This window comes from Camelus bactrianus, chromosome 29, assembly GCF_048773025.1.
Source record: "Camelus bactrianus isolate YW-2024 breed Bactrian camel chromosome 29, ASM4877302v1, whole genome shotgun sequence".
Taxonomy (NCBI): Eukaryota; Metazoa; Chordata; class Mammalia; order Artiodactyla; family Camelidae; genus Camelus; species Camelus bactrianus.
The window spans coordinates 9,526,702-9,547,466 of NC_133567.1; the positions used below are offsets into that span (position 1 = coordinate 9,526,702).

General features: G+C 40.1%; 1 long non-coding RNA gene across 1 annotated transcript in view; it reads left to right on the plus strand.

Annotated features, from left to right (window-relative positions):
• Positions 1-11,232, plus strand: part of LOC123613044 (uncharacterized) — a 117,732-nt gene extending 106,500 nt beyond the window's left edge. The window contains exon 4 of the long non-coding RNA XR_006720380.2: positions 10,684-11,232. This is a non-coding gene — a long non-coding RNA (uncharacterized LOC123613044). The remainder of the gene's footprint in view (positions 1-10,683) is intronic.
• The last annotated feature ends 9,533 nt before the right edge of the window (positions 11,233-20,765 follow it).

Genomic DNA, 20,765 nt, shown 5'->3' on the forward strand with positions numbered 1-20,765 from the left:
GTTTTTTTGTGCCTCTACAAGGAAAATTAAAACAACATGCAGCATTGGGGCCAATTCGTTTCCAAGGAAGTCAATTATTAATATAGTATTTAGTATTTAATGAACTCAGCCTATGTATGCAGAATGCTGCAAAGAGATCTCCATACCAGCAGAGAACAGGTGTTGATAGAAGCTTTGCCCGTATGTTTACCAGCTGATTAGTACCCATTAAAATGGTAATAATCTAATAAAAATTACTTTATATCTAGTGAAAGTGGAAAGTCCCTTGTGTGTTGGAAAACAATTTTATTCCCATCTCCACGGCAGTGACAAGAATCCACACCCAAAGCCGCCTGAATATTCTGAGTGGTTGTACCTTTTCTCTTTAAGCATCGCTTTCTCCAAAAGGCTGTCCCGGGCGGTCAGGACAGTTCACTTTTTGATGGCTTCAAGGGAAGGACAAACAGGTATCCAGCACCAACCTCCTCTTTGGTGATAGAAGAAATAGGCTCCTTAGTAAACGATGCTGCTTTGTCTGTGTTAGGACATGAGATGGAACTATGGATGTTGGGAAGGACCATCCTGAGCTTCGGTGGTCGCAGAGAGCCCTGAGTGGCTGCTAAGAGAACTCTCTTAGCCTCCCCTGAACTGGCAGTTGCCTGGGAAATTCTTGCTTTCAGGCTAGTCCTAGTCAAAATTGGGCTGAATGTGAAGTCCCATCATTCCCAGCCTCACAATTCCTACTACTTGTCTTCAAGGCACAGTCTTCTCATTTTGTCTCAACTGAGCCTGACACACTGTACTTTTGTTCTACTAAAAGCTGAGCTCAGAACGTTTTCAGGAGTTTAGTTACACTGCAGGGTAGAGATTGAAAACTAAGGGCTACTTGCATTGTGACCAGAATCAAATCCCTCCAAACTAACCGATTAAAGGTCCTTTGGAGGAAATTTAGGCATGTAGCCAAGGACAGGTGACATAGACTCATTGCATTCACCTGCTTCGTTTACATGTAAAGTTTCCAAGGACTGAATGATACAATGAAGTGTGTGTCATCATTCTTACTGACTCCTTCCCCAAAGTATTGATAGAAGCATAGCAAATGAATTTTGGAGGTAAAAAATATATACTTTTTAATTGATTTATCTTAATAATGATGGAGTCCCTACTGAAATTTGGGGTATAGGAAGGAGGCACTGGGAGAAAAAACATGATTTCTGGACATGTCCTATGCAATACTGAGACTGTGAATTATTTTAAATTGCTTTCTACTTTTGACTGACATGAAGCCAGAATGACTTAAGGATTCTTTTGGTAAATAAAAAGCTCCACATTCAAAATAAAACGTTTACCTCTAATTGATTGGTGCAGAATAGGGTTCTTTTCAAGGGAGGATTCGGGTAAGCCCCAGATGAAGGCAAAGAGCAGGATGGTTACGGAAGGGGAAGTTCAGCAGAATTGCTCTGTTGATCTATCCTTTGCCTTTCTGGGCTGCTACAGGAAGTAGGAAGGAAGAGGTCACGAGGTCACTGGGGGCTGTTGGGCCAGAAGGAACCATGCAAAAACCTCAAGGGTGCAGATTCTTCTCGTGAAGGACAGTCTGAACTGGTTCCCATGTCTACGTGGATTTGTTCTGTACCACCGTCACCATGCTGGCAGAAAGGCATTGCTGTTATTTCTATGAAGGAAGCTTTGAAACTGCGTGGTTTTTCTTTGCCTCAACTGGTGACGTTGAACGTCCAGTGAAAACCTCTTGTTTCAGCCAGTGGACTTGAAAATCAGAGACTTGGATTGGGAACCAAAAAGATAGAAATCCCAAGACTGTAAGTGGGCCCCTTTTGGAGAAGCACGCTTCAGAATGTGTGACGAATCACACATCTGTATTCATGTTTCTCTACCTTTAGCCCAGAAGATAGGGAGTTGATGCTGAATTAACAGCTCTTTGAATGAACTTCTGCCTGATCTCAGGGTAGCTGCCTGAGCAGGAGGAGGAGGAAGTCCAGTCTGAATGGTCACAATAGCAGGAACTGTAACACACAATTAGATCCTATCTTTTCAGCATGCAGTGAATTCAACTCCGAACTTTTACCTCTAATTTGTGATTTATTTGGCAAAAAATCACACAAATAAGTTCCCAAGTTATCTGTCTGTTCTTATTTGTTATCCGTCCAGTACATCTGGATGCAAATACAGTTACAAGACATGCCAACAGTGAGCAAGAAGTCCCATAATCTCATTAAAGATAGAATGTGCTTTCCTTAGGAAAATTCGGAAAAAATATTAGGATGTAGTACATATAGATCGAGTTTAGGGTACCTGAGACAGACGGGGGAACTAATCTGAACAAGTGCTTTATGGAAAGGACTAAAGTGCTGCTTTTATCAAGTCCCCTGGGTGTACCGGAGTGATGACTTCACTGCTCCGTAAGAGGTCAGAGAAACAGTAAGGAACAGAGAGCGTCCCTCCAGACTGTGGGCGCTCTCCTCGAGCCCAGCAGAGCCAGGAGGTCTGTGCGCTCCCTCAGTGCACAGGAGGAGACCTGGCCAGGTGGCTAGAAGCAAACAACTGTTAAGGTAGAGTTGACTATGAGATGTTGGCCCTTTATTCAAGGCCAAGCCACCCACAGGCTAGACCATGGTTGGCTCATAAAGGAATATGCAGCTGTGAACCCTAGGACATGAACCCTCTGGGGGCCCGTATTGCTAACTCAGTGACCTGACTTACTTCTGACTGCTGGATCTCTTGGCCTTCATGATGTGTGGACACCAATTCCGATTTCTCAGATCTTAACACTCCTACCCAACTTTTGATCTTGTCCATTTCTCTCGTACTGGCATACTTTGTAGTTTTAGGTCATTTAGGAAAGCTCGCTCTACTCCAGCCTCAGAATTCTTCAGAAGAATTAGGGCTAAGCAGATATGACATAGGTCTGTCCTCCCAGCTTAACAACAAGGCTTTGGGCAAGTTCTGGAGACCAGTTGGGTAACACAATGGGTGTCATTGGTGCTGAGTACTGTTTTCTGTAATTTGGCTTCTAGAGGTGATAGAAGAGGGACCTTGGGATTTCCAGGAACCAAGAGTAATTCTAAAAGGCAAGACTTTAAGGGACAACCTCTTCTTCGGCCCTGGAAGCCAACATGAGCTGTCACTAGGGTTAGAGGACTTTGTAGCTCTGTGCAGTCTCCATGAAGAATCCACCAGCCCACAAATCAATAGTGAACAATGTGGAATTTTCTAGAGATTTTATCAGGGAAATAGAAGAGGAGACTTAACCTGAGGCCTCAACAGTGTATCATTTTAAAAAGCTCATCGGACATGTTTGTTTTCTAAACACCCACCTTCCTGACCAGGACCCACAGTGGTTTTCCTCTTTGTTCTTCCATCACACGGTGCCCCGGCACCTTCTGGTGGGTTCCTGTCTTCCCCTATTAATTATGCAGTTACCAACACCAGTCCCTCCTAGAAGGCAGTGGTGAGTTACACAACAAAGCAACGAAATATTTCTATTACACCAGAATAAAATCCCTAAGGAGAGGTGACCACGTTTGTGTCCATGGCTCCATGCAGCCCTGGGAATTTCTCTCCATAGCTGATAGGTGAGAGGACTAAACTCTAGGAAGATTTATAGTGAGTTTGCAAAAAGACGTGGCATAAAACCCAAATCATATGACTCTAGTCAGGGTTATTTTTGCACCACACAGGGACCCAGGCACTCTCAGGACTCTTAACATGTAGGGGGTGGGAAGAGATTGTTGCCCTTTCATTATAATCCTAAATCACAAAAGGAAAATAAATTTTGGCAAGCGTGAGTTTCGAGGCCTTGATTTAATCGAGCTATCAGCTTTCTGGGAAGGGTATGTGCTAAGAGAGGAAGTGGCCAAGCCAAAGGGAATCAGGGACTCTTAGTTCAGAAAGAGTCACACGCAGTATTTCTCCACAACTTCGCTATTTTGTCAGCAGGGGTTCTCTTTGACTATGAAACAGAAGAAGAAAATCTTTTCTTAACAATAACATACACGTGCCATGCGAGAGATGAAGTGGAAGATTAAGCAAGAAGCCCAGCTACTTTATTGCCCTAAGGCATTACTCATTTTCCTGACACATTATGTTTTTAATTAAAATTGCATGTGAGTTAATTAAAATATTCACTCAGGCACTTTTTTTCCCCTCTTTTCTTGCATGGGTTCCTTGCTACTCTTTAAGCCTTTTGGTAAAACTCAGTTTTATTTTAACTTTGCTGCCTTTATCAGCTGCAGCTTTAGCAGAGAGTCTGTATACAAAGCTAACTTAAAAAAAAATCTAATTTAAAAAATTTATCCTTAAGTGGCCAGGGGTAGAATCGTTATGGTTTCTGCATTCTTTCCCGCTTACTTAATCCAAAACATGAAATAGGCATTGATAGAAAGCATATTAAAAGGGGGGGGGGTGTCCCATGATTTTTCTTGCAATAGACATATTTATCCATCTACAGTCCTTTGTTCTGGAAAGGATCACCATTTATGGTGCCGATGATTATGTAACCTTGACTTTCCCTGTTTGCAGCTGATAAATTAGCCTTCGGCAGACGTTTATCTAGTGCAACCTATCAGTTGACAGGCCAGTAACTCTGAGAGACAGAATCCCTCTTGAAAATGTCAATACAGAGACACCAAGATCTTGGTCACTGGTGGTCACTGGTGGGGTCTCTGTTGGACCTATGAGGACAAACAGGCCAGGGCTGGAGGCCAGGTGGTTCATTTATAAACAGAGGAAATTTGTTGAAGGGAAGACTAGACAGAAAGAACGAGAAAGCGTTGCAGCCATGTGGCTTCTGAGCTGGACAAGAGAGAACCTTCAGTTTCCGGGTCTTCCTGTCTCAGTTTCCACAGGGCCTGGCTGAGTCCTTGCCGTGTCCCTTGCTGTGTCCTTGAGATGGCCGTTCTGGGGAGAGGGGGCTGTTTTTGTTTTACAATAAGTCTCTCTTTTTCAGAGTTAGCTAAAATGGATTTTGGATCCTTGTGAACAGTAAACTCTGGCTAAAATAGCCATGCTTCAAAACTCCATCTATCCCTCAGCAGCCCTGATGGAGATCATGTTAAAGAGCAAGATCATAAAATGACAAGTAAGAAGCCACCTATTGCAATTCAAAAATACACAGGCTGAAGCTCTATGGGGAAAATGAAGTCTAGGGGCGAGAAGGGTATTTTTAACAACCATATTAAAATCCCTTTGTGAAGAGTTTGGGGGGGATTTTTTTTTTTTCTCTCTTTAAAAAAATTGTTTTCCACTTCCAGTGATGTTTTAGCACCTTTGTAACGTGTTAGTGCGTCTGAGAAACTAGTGCCCTGGGCCGCTGCCTGGTGACCTATTTGTTCATTTTCCTCTGCTACATAGATGAGGGCTGCCATGTCTTTCTCCTCGGATCAGGTTTCTAAAGCATCAGCGTTAGCCCAGCTGGGGGTAGTGCTCACACACGTTGTCTTTGTGCCATGGCTGGACAGCTCCCTGCCTGGGACCTGCACTCTGTTAATCCTCCCAACTCTTGAACCTCCTTCCCAGCTTAAATTTGATGATCCGGCATTATAATTGCATCCTCATGCTTGATGGCAAAACCATGGCTGAAGGTTAAATCCATATCAGTCAGCTAGTTCTTGCCTGCATTTGGACAGTGTGTGGTTGGAGAAAAACTTAAAACTAACTGGCTTCTCTTTGAATGAATGATCGTGAACCTCAGGTGCACCCATGATGTTGCCGGGCAGTCATGCCGTTTTCCTGAGTCCCTCCATCCTCTCACTCTCCTAGACACCCTCTCACCCTCCTCAACCTCCACACCCCTCCTCAGTGCACTCTTTTTCTTGGAGGCTGTGGAGGTTGTCTTCTGATTGCTTCAATTTTTCTCAGTGAAGTGGGAAGCAAAGGCATCCGCTGAGAGTGAGGATGGTAAGGATAGGCGCACATGTTGGCGCTTTGGGGCATGACACTGCCCTGCTACCTTCACTTTCATACCTGCTCTGCACTCTGCATCTACTTGCATATGTTGTTTATATGGATGAGCCGTCAGTGCTCCTCCCCATCATCAACCTCTCCACTTACGCAGAAAGCAGGTCTCATCCTTGCCGCGTGGGACAGTGCTCCACTTCTCCTCCTCTCCTATGTTATCAGTTTGCCCTTCTTCTGGAGCTTCCTCATCAACAAAGCATCTTCCTGTTATTTCTTTCATCTTAAAGTCCTTACTTGATTCTTCTTGCCCCTTCCGCTACTATCCCTTCATTCTCCCTCCCTATCTGATGAACTTCTTAATGGCATTTACCAAACGAGTACTTCCTGTTCCTCCTCTCTCACTTCCCCTTGAATCAGCTCTGAGCAGGCTTGGGCCCCCACCCACCCCAACAAAACTCTTCATGCTTAAGTCTCCAATAATATTTGCATTTCTAAATCCCGTGGTCCATTCTCAGTCCTTCTACACTTGACTATTCAGTGGTTTTTAGCGGAGTTGAGTACTGCTTCCTCTGTGATACACTTTCATCATTTTGCCTCTAGGACATCATACTCCCTTGGTTTTACCATTCTACTAGGTCCTTCTTTTCAGTCTTCTTTGCTGCTGCTGCTGCTGCTCCCTGACCTCTTAATGTCATGGTTTTCCAGGACTTAGTTCTTCTATCTCTTCTTATCTCCACCTGCAGTCTTACCCTCATGATAGCATTGAATCTCGTGTTCTTAAATATAATTTCTATGCACGTAACTCCCAGGTTTATTTCTCCTGCTCAGACATTTTTTCCCTGAAATCCAGACCCCTATATTCTCCTGCTCCTTTGATATCTTCATTTGAATATCTATTGGGAATCTACGATTTCAATCTAAAACTCAACTCATGATTTTCTTCCCACTAGTCTGCCTTATCCGTAGCCCTCTCTATCTCATCAGAGGGCAGTTCTACTCCTTCTGTTTCTCAACCCAAAACCTTCCAATTGTCTAAGATTCCTCTTTATCTCTCTTTCATGCTCACAGTCATTGTTTTATAAGATTCTATGTCCTTTACCTTGAAAATATTTATTCAGAATCTGACCACTTTTTGCTGTCTCCATTGCTACCAGCCTTGTCCATTGGTCTGCAAGAGCCTTTTAACTGGGTTTCTCCCTGTTTGTGCCTCTACTGTTCATTTACAACAGAGCAGCAAGAATGGTGCTTTTAAAATGTAAATCAAATTATATCATTCATCTGCTAAAAATCCTGCAGTGGCTCTCTGTTTTACTCAGACTAGAAGCCAAATTCCTTATAATGGATAACTGGGGCCTCACATAGCTCACTCAGTTCCAGACACGGTGACTCTGCCAACCCTTCAGAACTCCAAGAACACGCCTCTGTTCCTTCAGCTTTCTTCTTAGAGATTCACATGCTAAATCCTTCCGCTTATTTTTAATGAGGTCTACCCTGACCACCTACTTAAAATTGCAACTTCCTGTATCCTGATGCCTTGTCACCTGCTCGATTTTGTTTTCTATAGAGCTGCTTGTCATCTTCTGACACATGACTTAAATTTTTTATTATTTGTTTATTTTGTTTTTATTCTATGGATTGTCTCCCACATATGCAAATGTAATCTCCCTCTAAAATTAGGGGGTTTGTATGTTTTTTGCATTAATATTTGCATGCATCTAGAATGGTATACCTGGCATATAGTAGGCGGACAATCAATATTTTCTGAATAGATGAACGAAGGCTTCTAAGCTGAAGAGGTAGATCAAAGATTGAGGAGGCACAGATGACTAGAATTTGCATGAAAGAGTATAAGATGAAGAGTTTGAAACACCTAAACGTGGATACTGTTGAGTCTTCTACTGTATACTAAACCGTGACATGTATAAGATGAGACTCCCTGAAGCTGTGGAAACAACAAATCTCAGGGGAAAAATAACTACTTGAGAGCTATGAGCTAGAAAAATACTCGAGACTGAACATGTTGTCCTGACCAACCAAAGTGGAGAGACCTCCTTGAACACCATGTGTACTCAATAAAGCCCCGTGAAGGTCATGCCTTAGGAGTAGTGCCAGACTAGTCCATGAGGAAAGGCTACTTGCCAAAAGAAAGCTTGAAAACAAGCCTTAAAAGTTTCAAGCTAATCAATAAATAAATGCATGCCCTGTCAGAAATATCTTAATACTCCTTAAAGAAACACAACCGAATCCAGACCCAAAATCCAGACAACAAAAAGAAAACAAGAAAATCTGAACAGACATTGTAACACTTATAATATTTAGCATCTAATTTTAATAAGTACTATAATTGCAAAGAAGGAGGAAAATGTAACTCATAATTATGAGCAAAATCAGCTAGTTCAAGGCAAAAATGTGTAAAAGAGAAAAACTGTCTTTGGTGCTTTCTTCTTGCACATTCAGTGGAATCCCATTATCTCAAAGCCTTCCCAAGCTTTCAACATAAATTCCAACCTCAAAGTGCTCTGAGCTCCACACAGTAGTTTTCTCTCTTCTTTCTCTTCCTCTGTACCCAACTGCACTCACTTGATTTACTTTCATATTATCCTTTTTAACCTAGGTTCCCTCTCCTATATGTATCAAGATTTCAACTGGCCAATACATTAGTATTGTAATGAGGAAAAACTCCCCCTTTCTGTTACTATGCGGGACTTCCCTTTACCATGTAATTGTATTGTCTTACTCTAAATTACAGAAACTTTGTTTAAATAAGGGAAGAGGTAATTGGGTAGAAAAGATCACTTTGAATGTTGGAAATTTGTAGGGTGCAGGTGGACAACCTACTTTGGATTTCATATCTTGGAGCACAACCAATCATGATTACTGTTACTGAAGCACAAGATCAGGAAGGGACAGGCCATGATGGTGATAAGATGCAAAATCACCAAGTATTGGCCAGATTTTCTTAATTTTCCTTTGCCTTAGATTGGGATTATAGTGCTAGAGACTGACATGGGTGTACCTAGCAAGAAGATACCAAATGGCCCCAGATGGGGAATGAAGTGGGTAAGAGATTCAAGAAGTTAGAGCCTGACAGAAAAAATGTCAGTATTGATGAATAAACAAAGAGTAGAAAACTCTTCAGTGAGCAGTGGTTACTCTGAGTTTATTTTAAGAGCTTCTGAATATTTATACAGAGAGATTCAGCCTCTGCAGCTCAACTTTTGACTTACCCTTCGAATGATCATTTTATTTGGAAATATTGATTGTCGTAGCTAAACATTTACCAAAAGGTTTAGTTTAACCTAAAATATGTTAATGTATTTCTTTCATGGAATTAGATAACTAACTACCTAATTTTGCAGAAAAATTACCAGCGTTTCTTTATTTTTTTAATGATTTAAACTCAGCAGGCATCTCACCTCAGAAATAGCAGGGCATTATTTAATTCCAGAAGTTCTTTAGTGTGACATTTTAGGCATTTTGAAAAGTGCATAAAAGATAAGGTTACCTGACAGTAGGGCTGTTTCACAACATTATTACACTGATAACTACCAGAGCCATTTCATTTGCATGAAACCATTTGATTATGGCATTAGGAATCAAATGATATTGTGTTTGGAACCATTTGTGTATGCTATTTATTTTAGCATAATACATATTTATTGGTGTTTTATTCACAGTATGAGTCACATGTTAATAACAGTTTAAGAGACTTTAGAGCATTGCCTTTTCACATGTTTAATAACAAGTTCATGAGTAATTCCACAAGGTACACATATCCATGAAGGGCTTCTAATCATATATATAAAGCAAAATTTCTTCCACCATTGAGCAAATTATTTGTGTGATATAATCCCCTTTCTAGGATTGCCAGATTTAGCAAATTAAAATATAGGACACTAAGTTAAATTTGAATTCCAAATAGACAATGAATAAACATTGCTTCATGCAATATTGGGGACATACTTATACTAACAATTACTTATTGTTTACCTAAATTTTAAATTGAATTGGGCACTCTGTATTTTACCTGACAGTCCTACCCCTTTGTGCTAGAAAGATGAACTCAACTACTTTTAAAAATGTTCAACCACAGATAGTTTAAGCTAGTACAAGCCATATAGAAGCTTCACTTCCGGAACAAGACATTTGGAGTTGCCTTAAACTGTCAACTCCCTACCCCTAACAAATCTCCTGCCATTTGGATCTTGGATGTTGCTAGAGAGAACTGGGTGGTATGCCTTTCCCATAAATTAGATCTACTGAATTACACTGCTTGGAGGAGCCTATTGGGTGTAAAAAAATGTTTAGATCTTGATTTAGAACTTCATTAGCCCTATGGGAAGTTTAATTATTAAAAAAAAAATGATTGGCTGGGGTGCTCCAGCCCATCAGATTGAGTTGTAGAAAGACACAACTGAGCCACAGCAGGAAACCCACCATCAATATTGATGGAATTTGGCCTAAAGATCTAACCCCACTAGTAAAGCCAAGTTGCAAGAGGGGAATGGATGCTGGTTTGTCTTGACACAGTCCCCCCAGATTGTGTGAATTCTCAGGATCTTCACGAGTGATAGCAAGGGAAGAATTCAGTATAGCTCTTTCCTGGGGCTTCAGCTTGGTGCTCAACAACACTAGCAGGCTGCCACCAACAGCCCGTTAATGGTGCTAATGGCAATTCAAGACCTGTAGGTGACCTGATGGGAGGCTGGTCCAGAATCGTTACCCTTTCTTCCCATGCCCAGCTTTTGTGCCCCAGTGCTCATCCCCACTTCTTATTTTCATTGAGAGGATTTGGAAAGGAGTGACGGAGGAAGAATACAACCAAACCACATCTGCGTCACATCTGCATCGTGTGGCTAAACTAGTGATGTAGAGCCGGATGCTGACTCAGAGCCACTGCCAATGAATGAACAGCCCTGTGTGTCCAGGAGCCGTCAACACCATCTACCTCTGTGTGTGACTTGTGGATGATTTGTGTGCCTCTTGTCAATAGAGTTCATAAACTAAAGATTAATGAGAGGAAGAGGCAACCCATTGGGGAAAACATTAGTAAAGCAGGAAGGTCTTTTGCTTTTTGGAGTTGGAATAACAGGGAGGCTTCATCATTGTTTCAGCTGACTTTGGTGTCTAGCCAAGCCAGAGGCACTGGCTGTAAGCATATTTGGCTCCATTGCCCCGTCTGTCAACCCCAGTGTCCCTGCAATCCTACCACCACTGCACAAGTTGCTGACAGACTGGAAAACAATAGTACTTCTCCTTCTTTGCTATTTTTAGAGAAATTTGAATAACAACCTATTCCCCTCATTTATTATTCTTGATGAATAATAAATTATTCTAATAGCATTGACTGTTCTATTCATTTATTATTTGAGGATGATTAGAAGTGAATTGCTATTATAAAGCCTCACCAGTTCCAAAAATTAGACTTTAGAATTTTGTGTTTCCTTTTGGCGCTGAGTTATTATCTCTATTGCTTCCTCTAATTCTCTCTCTCTCTTTCTCTTTGTGACACACACACACACACACCCCTCTTTCTTCTTTCCTAGTCATGTTCTATTTTGATTCCAGAATCAGGATCCCAACACTTAAAAGTTTATCCAGAGGGGTGATGAGTGAGCCTCTGAAATGTGATCTCCTCCAGACATACAGAGTTTTAAAATTGTGTTTAGGTTCAATAAGGTTTTATAAGTTACTCACAACTGTGTTATTTAAGGGTACAGAATACTGAGTAAGACATGGCTTGCAGATCACAACAGATACACATGCCAGGATAAATCACACTGCTATTTACAGAATAGACTGTGAGGTTCTAACCTGGGGGTAAAAGAAGATGTAGGGTGAAAAAAATATTATTTTTTATAGTGCAACTTGTTATATAACCCTCTAATCTGGGCATTTGAGGCCTTAACCTACCTCGTCAGCCTTATCCCCCTCACCACTCTCCAGACGTTCTTCACCTAAGTTGAAGTGAACCCATTTCTTTTCCCCAAATACGGTATCAGCTTTCCCGTAATCTAAATTTTCTGCTTCGTTGTTTTTTGGCTTGGAATATTTTTTCAGCTTTTCTACACCACCTCTCCATCTCTACCCGTGAAAATGTAATTGCTCCATGCTTACTTTAAATTCCTCTTGATTCCCCTAATCTCAAAATGTTCTCTCCCTTCCATAATACTGCCTCTAAAAGACTCCATTCACAATTGCTCATTGTCATATATAAGGACACATTCAGGTTTTATGGGATTTTTATGCTTACGTAATTTGGGGGATCCTCTTCAGAAGAAAAAAAAAACAAAATTATAAGTACGGTTATAAAAGAGACAGTTTTCGAGTGATATCAATATAAATGGTGAAGTTAGGAACTCCAAAAGTCCACCTTTTATAACAGCAACAACAGCAAAACTGGAAAATTGGTAGACTCAACTATTTTTAAACTTTAGAAATTAATTGAAAGCTTGCAGCAATCCAAGGAGTGCTTATTCAAGAAAATGGCTAATTCTTGGTAAGACCAATGAGCTTTGTGGCATTTTAATTTACTCTAGTCTCATCCTAGCTCCCTCAGACTTGAAAATAATAGCCCACATTCCCAGCACTGGTGCTGGAGAGAGAAGAATGGACCTTACTTGCAAAGAATTGTTATTTTTTGTTTTGACTAGTCTGGCTCAAAAGACTAGTCTTTATCTCACCTAAGAACATACCCAGTGCTAAAGCTGCAATGTGTGGTGGGTAGGAGTAAGGGGATGAAGTCGGTGCATTGGTTGAAAACATTTACAGATAAATGCTTTAGTTCCTCTTGTCTAAGGCAATAGACAACTGTTGGAGAAAAAAAAAATAGACTTATCAGAAAGCTTGGAAGGAAAGGCTAGAGAATGAGGTGCTTTTAGAAGTAACAACTGTGAAAGGCTCTGAAATATTTCTGAGAACTTAGAAGGCTGCACACATGCCCAGGGCTGTGTGCAGATGAAAAGACCTAAGAAGACCCGAAGCTCTTACCTCTGGCTAACCTTGAGATTCTGCACAAGAAGACAGAGAAGTCTAAGGCAGAATCGTACCCTGCTTGGAGAAACGTTGAATGCGTACCTCAATAAACCCAGAGACCTTCTGCAAAAAGAAATTTTTTTGATTCAAAATACTTAAGGAAATTCTTTTCCAATCTTTAGCTGACCACTAAGCAAATGGAACAGAGGTATCAGTGTCCACACATGACAAAGAACATTTACAAAATTAGTTAACAAAAATCACTAAACAAGCAAACAACAACAGAGAGCAACAGTAAATCTTGGGGAATAGGTAGAATCTGACTTTGCCTCCATCTTTTTATCTGTAAAGTGGAGATAATAGCAGTTTCTACCTAATGAGGCGGTAGTAACGATTCAATGAGTTCATGTATGCGAAGCTCTGAGAAAAGTGCATAACTGAGAAAATGTTTATAAATGTAATTAGTATTAGCCATCGGCAAAACATTCCAGGCTCTGTGCTAGAATCTGGGTTTTCAGAGCTCGGTAAAATGCTACCAAGGACAACTTTCTGGTGCGCCTTTTTGCCACCATTGTTCTCACGGTTTTTCATTCTTCTCTTGGTGTTTTCCTCCTCCAGCCTCCACAGAGAACAGTCCACTGACTGGTCTTACAATCCGGTTCTAGTGACCGCTCATGAGCCTATTGACTCATTTTTGAAATTCTTCACTGTCAACACCTGAGTAAACTTTAGATTTGGTAGGATAAGCTGGATAGGAATCCATCCAAGGAATTTAATGAAAGGACTTAACAAAAGCTAACAGACCACTTCAAACTAATGCTCACCATATGTACATGTGTATTTTTCTCTAGCGGCTGAAAACAGAAACATGATTAAGAGAAAAACTTGAGTATCTGGGCAGAAGATGTTTCCAATGTGAGTTTGATATTAATAAGCATTTTGATATTTCACTATGATTTTAATGAACTAACAGTTTTTAAGAAAGAACAGAGCCTCACATTAGTTTACAAAGTGAGTATTTTCATATTCTACAGCACCCGGTTGTATTTCCAAGCAGAACAAATCTCTCTTGTTCCTTGGACTTTTTTCCCCTTGACTTGAGCTGGTCATTGATCTAAATAATCTCTAAAGCTCATTCCACTTAATCTATTTTTGATTTTAGGATCTCTATTAACTGCTCGTTCTTTTCCATTTTTGTATTTGTTTCTATTAAATTTCAATAGAAGCAGTGAAACTCAAATCTGTATGCACCTCTCAATCTTGGAATTATTTTACTGATTGATTCATTTTAGTCATCTCTGTGTATGTTTATTTAGAGACCGAAATTTCATTGTGGCAAATGGTGTAGTCTCAGCCAACTCTATCAAAACATCAGTTGAAAAGGTGGTAGTCATCTGACAGGTACAGTGATTTCGGGTTGAGTGTTTCACTTCCTGACTACTTTGGCATCAGGATGACCCAAGTCATACACAGGTCTGGTGTTCCAATACAGTCATGCCCCCGAATTCATTTATTGACTTACCATGGGTAAATCTCTTCCATTTCTAAGCTCTGGCATCATTTATTAGGAAGATAAATGAGAGTAATTAAGCTTCAAGGCCATAAGTGTTAAAACTTTTTGGAATTAGTGAGCTATTAAAATGACAGAGTGCCTGGCTCTGTCTAGGTGAGTTGCGGTCTTTGACCTCCGGCTCTACTTCTGGCAGTGACCTCCGCTGACTCTCCTAATAGTGCGCGTTGTTTCCTGAAAGCCAAATACAACCCCACACACAATGAAGTGAATGGGTGGCCAGAGTGTTTTTAAAGACCACTTGCGCTAGATTGTGTGATGCTAAACTAGGCAGATGATAAGCATTATCTTTCAGTTAATGTTTGTTAATCTATTAAATTGAATAGCTGCTGATCAACCATCTCTTCAAGAATAGCAATTACTTCTTTTTACAAAATAAACTCAGGTTGTGTCTTTTTTGCCTTTTTTCTTGAAAATAAAGGAAACTCGGGATTTAATCATTTAAAACAGCTAAAATATAACTAATAAGATTATGTTGGTTTAATTTTCTGTAAGTAATGTGAACCAAATAATGAAGCCTTGCAACTTTTTAAGAGAGAAAAGATCTTGACCAGAACCAGTAAGTATAAACAGACGTGAGAGGAATACATTTGATTTGTATTTTCCTTTCTAAATATGGTTCTAAATTCCTGTGTAGTTTAGCAGACTCTGGGTGTGAAAATACCATAGAGTTACTGTGAATTTGTGAATATTATCCTTATTTGCTATTTTTCATTATCTGAGCTCCCACAATGCATCAGAGGACTTTGCTAAAAGCACAGTGTTTTACAGAATTTTCCTGTCCAGTCCATTCACATTCTAAACTGCACAGGCATTATTTCATATTTCAGGTCTTTTTCATTATGAAACTTTATTTTGGTGTGCTCAAAACACTTCCCCTCCAATGAAGTGACTATTTTACAATGCTACTTATTTTTTCAAAACTTGAGTGGTTTGAAAACATGAAGAAAATGTCAAGTGAGACATAACATCTTTTCACGGTGGGCTAAAAAGATGTAGAACTTCAGCAAAGCAGAAGACCATGCTAAAGAAGCATCGTTACTGCTTAGATGGGACATTCTAATTATAAGCTTGACTATTTTATTATTTTATGAAAAGACAATTTTAGTATCATCTGTGGTCAGAAATACTCTCTAAGAATTTTACACTTCTTGGATTTAACTGAAGATCCAGCACAAAATTTAAGAACTTAAATCATAAAGAAAATGTTGAATTGATGAACTTGAAAAAACATTAAGGACAGTATTCTGGTAAGCCATTTTCATGCTAGTGACTTTTCTGTCTCTCAAAGGCATGCTCTGCTTTCTTCTTCTAATCTTCATCACTTTTCCAAAGTGTTTCCTTGTCAATTTTCTTCTATCCATAGGAACACCCAAGCATCTGTTTTAAAAGTCTTCCCATCTGATTGGCCATATAGTTAAGAAAGGAATTAAATATTTTGCATTATTTAAAATATTTAACATTTAAGCATTTGTTGAAGTATTGAAAAAGAAGTTATTTCAGAAAACCAACATATCATATCATTGGACATAGCAAGACAAACTTTTCCCCCACAAAAATAGCATTCAGACTAGAATGCAAATTTCACAAGGGCAGAAATTCTTTACCTGCTATAAATCCCAGGACCAAGGCAGACATCAAGTGTATGTTCAATAAATGTTTTTGAATGAATGGATGAGTTCATGCAGTGTTGTAATATTCTTTCTTATTTCTATTTTAGATGTACTGTAGGTTTATATTTTGGATTTCAGATTTCTATATCCAAATTAAATATGGAAACTGGTCAGCCTAATCACATTTAATTATATTAGTCACATTTCCTCATATAGTTTACTTCCATTTGTCTCATTCCTAAAATTTTAAACTCAGGTTCAGGACTACCCTAAATAGCCTTCAGTACTAGCATTTAGAGTTTCACATTTTGTTGCTGAAGAAATCACACAGCAACTCATGACTCTGTACAGTGGAATTTCATTTATCGGAAGGGGGTATTTTAGTCTCCCGTTAGTCCTATTGTCTGAACACGCTTTGTTACTTTGCCCTCATTGTATACATTGTGAAATTAGAAAGTTAAATATATTAGGAAAAATACTGGAATTTAGATTACAACATATTCTCCTTTCAATAGAAATAATTCTTTCTAATTACATATTTTTAAGAGGAAGGAAGGAAGGAAAGAAAAAAGGGAGGGAGGAAGAAAAAAGTCAAGGGAAAATTAGAATGGAGAAAAATCAATATGAAAATATATCAGAATAAGAAACTAGAGGGCACAAATTGATTTTTAAAGGTAGTGTTATCGTGTCTTGTTTTCTTTCAATTTGATCAGCAAGAATCTGTTTCCTATAACCCGAAAAATTAATAACATTAATCTTTTGGAGGGGCAAAGCTTAGAATCAGATCTTGATGGGCGGTGACTTATGCTAACTGGGGCAACTTCTACTGGCAACTTCCAGTGCGCAAGTATCTAATAACTCCCTGTCTGAAGGTCTTGTCTGCTAGTTTTGGGCACATCATGACTGTGGCATTAATTACATTATCTCATTTTTAAGGAACAACGGAAGACCACCCTTTCCAAAAATATTTACTCCATTGTTTTCCCAGATCTGACACTCACAGACATTTCATTTTGTTGAAGTCAAGGTGGATAAAACTTGTAGGTGGGTTACGAGCACAATTCTTGGAGTAATCTGGGAACAGACTTTGTTCTGGTCCCGGATCACTAAGTTCAGGAATGCATTTGGCCCAGCTTCTATTAGATCAAAGCCTGAGCGTGATGGATGACATAGTGTTCCTTCCTAAGAGTACATGCTGTGCCCTGCAGTTGTGTGATCTCTGATAACTGTGTAAACCCAAGATTGACAAAATGCATCAGAAACAGATAACGTAGTCCCTGGCCTGTATCCAGGCAGTCTATGTGCAGAACTACCCAGCTTTGATTTAGAGAGAGCATGTTATGCTGCAAAAAGATCTCTTAAACTTCGAGCTTTCTCCCTTTCATTCCTTGAGTGAGTGCAGAAGCCAACTCTCTTCCTATAGATCCCGTCCTCCTAATGATGCTGAAGTTCATTAGCTCCTCCTTACTCCCAGACCAGTGCCTCACATGCAGCCTCCAAAAAGAGACAGTGACAGGAGAACATCATGAACTTTAACATCAAAGGGAACTGGGCTCAAGGACCAGCTCCATCTCTTCCTGACTCCTTTCTGGGACTTAAGCAAAGCATATAACCTTTGTGAGACTCAGTTTTCTCGTTTGAAAAGTGAGAATAATTATTTTTACCTCAAGGGATGTTACTTGGATAAAATAGACAAAAATAAGTACCGTATATCTAGTGCTTTCGATGTGCTCTGATATTTAGTCTTTACAATGGTCCCAATATATGTCTCTTATTGTCATCATTTTATAGATAAGAAACTGTGACACAGGTAAGTTGAGTAACTGTTATAAAGTCACTAAGCTAGTAAGGGAGGAGTCAGGATTTGAATAAAGGCAAACTGGCTCCAGAGCCATTCAGCAGCCCCACTCTCAACCACCGTGATTGCTGCATGTGCCAAGCACCTAGCGTGGTTTCTGGTACACAGGAGACACTGAGTAAGTGTCTCATTAGGACAGCCGCAGTAGCCTCTGATGTGTTTCTTTGACTCAGATGCTACTGTCTGCCAATATCTCCTGCAAGGTTTTCCTGGAACCAACTCTCTGGAATACAAATCTGATTTTGTCTCCAATTAAAAAATATAGTAAAAATATTTATAATATTTTCCCATTCCCTACGGAAAAAGAAAAGTCTGAACTTTTAAATATGCCATTACAAAGCCCTCGACAATATGGTTGCACTTACTTTTCTAGAATCATCTTTTGTCTTTGGGATAAGTGGCAGTAGAAATGGGGAGGTTCAGAAAGAAGAATGTTCCTCCACCCTTCCACTTCAAGGAGAGGAAAAGCCTTTGTATGTTTGTATATATCTTCAATGACTGGAGGCTTCCTGAAAGGAAAGCAAGCTCTCTGTGGAAGGAGATTACTGAACACACCCTTTGTGTTTCGGGAATTGGCAAAGGAAAGCGGCCAGCTCCCTGGGTGGCTGCCTGGGATTAGCAAAAGGGTAGTGTTTGCATGCTCCTCAAAGGCCAGATGCCTAAATTCACTCAGGCCAAGCATGTTTTAATTGTCAAGACTTCAGAAAAGAATAAGAGCACCTACAGCTGAACGTTCCAGGCCCTGTGTGTGCTGGGGGCTGAGGGGTCCGGCGGAGTAGGGAGGATGGCTTCCTCAGGACCTTCCAGAGCAGGAGCGAGGCGCGCTGGACTTAGCAAATACCTGCTGCTGCAGTAGGGAGCTCAGGTAGCCATGGCAACGCCAAATCCCCCACTGGGATGTAGCTGACTCATGCACCTCACCAGTGCCTGTGTAAGACCTGGGGTCCTTCAGTGATCCAGGGAAACCCAACAGTGTGATAATAAACTTCTTGCCAGCAAGGCTTCTGGGGTTTTCACTTAGTTTTTATTTAATTTGAAAAAATTTTAAATGTGACACAGTTTATATCATAAAGTATGAAACTGTTTGGACTCATTCTGTACAGACGTACCTTGGAGACATTGCAGGTTTAGTTCCAGATCATGTATTGCAATAAAGTGAGTCACACGAATTTTTTGGTTTCCCAGAATACATATAAAAGTTATGGTGTACACTATACTGTAGTCTGTTAAGTCTGCACTAGCATTATGTCTTAAAAAACAATGTGCATTCCTTAATTTAAATAAACTTTATTGTGGTGAGGAGAGTGGAGCACATGCTTAGCATGCTCGAGGTCCTGGATTTAATCCTCAGTACCTCCATTAAAAATAAATAAAAACAAAAGTACATTATTGCTAAAAAAATGTTAAATCATTATCTGATAATGCAGGATTGCCACAAACCTCAATTTGTAAAACAGAAGATGTCTGCAAAGCACAATACAACATGGTACACTTTGGTATCTGGGATGTCTACATTTCTGTGGGCTTAATCTCCTAAACATCTCCTGAACACGTCCCTGCCACTTCATTTTCACTCACCAAGCTAATTTCAGATACCATCATCTGAGACTAGCATCATGCATATAATTGGTAATAAAGTAATAATAAACGAACATGAATAGTTGAGACCAAAGACAGCGAAGAAATAACATGAAAAATCCTGCAAAGCACCTGTTTGTGAGATTGTTGTTCGGTGTGCCTTTCTCCTTAATCTAAATTAGCTGTGGGAAGAGACCACTGGCTTCTCCAACACTCAAACCCAGCATCCAGAGTAACCCACGTAACACTGTTTCATGAAATCATTAAACTATAATACTGTTCATAGATGACACTTGGGTTGCATGTTTTTGCTAGACCCCATTCTAAGAGCTTTTCATGAATCAACTCACTTACTCCTTGCAACACCCCTATGAGGAAATGCACCGACCCAAACAGAATCACATTAAACACAAGCCTTACCCAACACAGAGCTTTACAAATGACCAGTGAAAGAAACAAAACAGAAGCAACCATCAGTGACACAGAACCAGTATCCAGGAGACCCTGAACTCTGAGATGGAGCTTCCTTTTCCTGGACTGAGTTACACTCTGGCTTTTTAACAGAAAATCACTATGCGTGAAGTACAAGTGAGCCCAAGGAAGCTGCGTATTTTCAGGGTGCCCCTGTTTTTGTGTCTCCTTCATCACACAGCTCCACGTTAATGACCCAGTCCATGTTTGTTACCAAATTTCTGTTCTCCAGTGGAGCTGTGACTCATAAGCCTATAATTTACAGATCAATTTGTGATACAAAATCTACATAGACCAAGTATATTCTCCTAAAAGCCGTATTAGATATGAATTGAGGGGAGAATTAATGCTAATAGCCCCTCCTGTTGTCTTTCAACTATTAAAAAAGTTTGTATGTTGAAGGCAATCTCTGAAGGAAGGAGGAACTGAGTTACAGACCTGCTGTTTCTCTCTTTCTTCCCCAGTGATTGTAGCTACTGTCACCCCTATTTTGCAAATGAAGAAACTGAGGTTCAGCAGGGTTAAGTGACTTGCCCAAGGTCACACAGCTAGTGAATGGCCTGGAAATGAACATAGGCCTGTGGGCGTTAGAACGTACACTCTCAACTATTTCAGGAGACAGGTAGGTAGCAGATAACTACCGGCCGCGTGAGGTTTTGTTCTGGATTTAGCCCAGTTTTTGTGTTTTCCTTTCCCCAATAAAACCAGGAAGAAGAATTTCTACTCATTGTTAGAATATAGTGGTGATTACAACATTCAGATTAGAGAAAGAAGCTAAGAGCTACAGTGTAGTGCAAACAGAGAC